Source organism: Lolium rigidum, chromosome 1 (assembly GCF_022539505.1).
Source record: "Lolium rigidum isolate FL_2022 chromosome 1, APGP_CSIRO_Lrig_0.1, whole genome shotgun sequence".
NCBI lineage: Eukaryota > Viridiplantae > Streptophyta > Magnoliopsida > Poales > Poaceae > Lolium > Lolium rigidum.
This window is the reverse complement of record NC_061508.1, coordinates 150,777,162-150,780,189: the sequence shown is the minus strand read 5'-3', so window position 1 is coordinate 150,780,189 and position 3,028 is coordinate 150,777,162. Positions and strand designations below refer to the sequence as shown.

Here is a 3,028-nt window from a genome sequence, read left to right as displayed (position 1 = left end):
TCCTCCTCCCCAATCCCCAAACCCCACGTTCTCACTCCTGCCAATCCGACCAGCGTGTCCCAGAGAATGGTGGCGGCGCGGAGGGTAACCAGCGAGAAGACGGAGCCGGTACGGACGACCACGGTGGTGGGCGACAGTAGGCCTTGATGAGCTCCTCCCGGAAGAGGCCGGCGACGCGGAAGGCTCCCTTTTCCATCTAGGATCTGGTGGCCGAATGAGGCAGAGGTGAGTGGAGGATTCGAGCGCACCCCACGTCTCTGCTCATCTTCTTCACCTTCACTCACAACTTCCCCGGTAGCGGCGGTGTGATGACTGGTCTGCACACGGGCGACTTCTCCTCTCCTCTCACCAACATGAGTTGACGGCGAAGCTAGGGACTGATCCGCGCGCTGCCCTACTGTCCTCCTTCATCAAGCTCTCGATCTGGAGGTGTACATGTCCATGATGGTCTTGACAGTGTTGCTGCTACGGGTATTCCTCTCTTCTCAAATCTCAATGTCTCTTGGTCTGTTTCTTGCTGTCTAGGCTTATTTTTGTTGCTTCATATAGAAGAGCGTCGGCGACTATTGAAAGCTGCAGATGATGTGGATTGATTCCAAATGAAAATTGCTAGCAATAAGGTAAATCGACTGCTTTCTTATGGGTCAACATGCCAACATGCCATTGTATATTGCACTATGCCAGAATATAGCAGCTAACTCCCTTGTCAGCGCTGCACCTCGCATTATTATTTTGCAAACTTTTCGCTTCTTTGTCATTATGAAAGCTCAGTCTATTTTCCTTCTTAGGTGGGTCTTGTTATTGGGAAGGGTGATGACTGATGAGGCTATAAAATCAACACATTGCCAATTGTGGAGCTCGTATACAGGTTTCTACTCTTATGTATGCCCAGGGCAAGTAAAATCAAGTCCCATTTTGATTGTGCTAAATCGGAAGCATAACCCAAATTCCTGCTTTTGTAAGTTTCTCTGGTTTCCTGTTCTTGTTTTATCGTTCCATTTTGTGTTCTGTGACATGAGAGATATACCATTCGTTGATACAATCCAAACATCTCTTATGTATGTTTGTTAGATTTTAGACACTTTAAGCATGTGTATTTTTTTTATCATCATAGGCATCATCTTCGTCTTCATTTTCAGGCCATTCCTTGCCCCGGGTGATCCTGCAACTAGAAGAACACTGTATATTGATGCCACAGAAGAGCGAATCGAAATCGCAAAGCAGCTCGTTAGTGTGGTTACCAGTGAGGTCGCTTTCTTTTTCTTGTTATTATGCGACTTACCAGTTGCTATAGAAATTTCTTATTTATCTGTGTTGCTAAAATCTTGCTGGTTTGATCTCATCTTATGTCCTGTGTTTTTCTCAATTATATATGCAGTGCCTGTCTTGAACGTATAATTGACTGGCTATAGTCATATAAAACAAATTAGTGATGGCAGCAAAAGCATGGCTTGCTCTTTTGAGCTCTCTCAACTGAAAATACTGTATGCTTTTGAAAATTTAAATAATAGAAAATTCATACTATTTCAGTTGGACATAACGTGTGACCATGATGTTATTTTGGGAGTCTGGTGTTCTGTTGTGTGGCTGTGTGTCAATAAAGAATGGAACATAGTGGTAGTCAAAGTGGTTTATATAAGAAACACCAGATTATATATATCTGGATGTCAAGGCTTCTATTTCATTTCACTAGCTGAATTTGATTCAGCGCATGTAATTAATGGATTCTACTCAAATGGCAGTTCCCTTTTCTTTAAATGCTGCAGCATCATTTGTGCCAAATATTTTGTCGCACGATTTATGTTTGCGGTTGCAGCAAGGAAGGTTATATTTGTGTGGAGATGTTCAATGCTTAGTGAGTTATGTTCAGCTGAATATTGGAGATCCTAAATATTGAGAAGACTAATTAATGAACATTCTTTTCTTTTCTGTTACTTGTTTGCTGTTTGTTATTGTGAAACAAAGATTGCATGTGTGGCTACTCTCTTATGTTGCCTAAATGGTTGGAGAACAAATCTTTTAAGTTATTTTTTTTCTCAGATTTGTATATCTTTCATCAACCTGCAGTTGCCGCTCCTGAAGATTTGGGGAAAAGTAGCGGATGAGAGCTTTGAGATACTTGATAGGTACCGCAAAGAGTCAATTTTGTATATGCTTGAGCAAAATCTACAATCTATCCTTTTTTTTCTCACGATCTGCTCTGTTTATTCTGACTCTTGTTAACTGATGCAGGCTGTCTGTTCTTCCTTTACCTGAATATACACCGCTCTATCTAGGATCTGGATGGCACACCAGAAAATTAAGTTGTAGATCAAATAAGAAACAACATAGATCTGTCTTGCGTTCCTAGCTATGTTCCTAATTCCGATAGTCCCATAATTAAGTAATTGCTTTTTTGCTTGTCTGCATATTGTCAAAACATCTGTACAATGCGGAAAAGTTCAATGGCCATGCCCATGTAGCAGCTTTGCTCTCTTACTGATGTTAATTGGTGTTGCTTTGCTTCCGATACAATGGGGAATTTTGTGAATGACAAATGCTTGCCAATCAAAATGTACTAACAAGGACCAACTAATGCTTGAGAGGTTCAATTGTTGCTCGAAATTTCGATACACAACAACATGATTAATGCAAGTATCATGCACACTGTGTACAAATTATAGATCCTATTTTGCTATGCAGGGAATAGTTACTGAAAAAATCAAGTATTAAATTCGGTATTATTTCGCATTATAGTCGGAGAGTTAGTTGTAGAAACCACCTTCTCTTCATGCCAATATTTATTTTAATTCATGATGAGATAGTACATATTACAACACTAATTCATTTGATTGTAGAAATTTCTGCTATATGAGGACATACTAGGTATTACAGTAATCATGCACGTGATAGTTGACCATTCTACTATTCTAAGGGGCAGCGGGGATGGCGGTGCAACTGTTCAATTTTGCAGATGGATAAGGTTTGCTCTTCTGTCATGTGCTTTTACTAAGTACGTATGGCAATGCTGAAATCAAGATATTGATGT

The 3,028-nt window shown here is 40.5% G+C and overlaps 1 long non-coding RNA gene across 1 annotated transcript; it reads left to right on the top strand.

Moving 5' to 3' along the window:
• On the top strand, window positions 1–2,473 carry LOC124682573. Its single transcript, XR_006996335.1, has 6 exons — window positions 1–471; window positions 550–620; window positions 789–958; window positions 1,140–1,248; window positions 2,068–2,126; window positions 2,233–2,473. It is a non-coding gene; the product is annotated as an uncharacterized LOC124682573 (long non-coding RNA).
• Window positions 2,474–3,028: the final 555 nt, after the last annotated feature.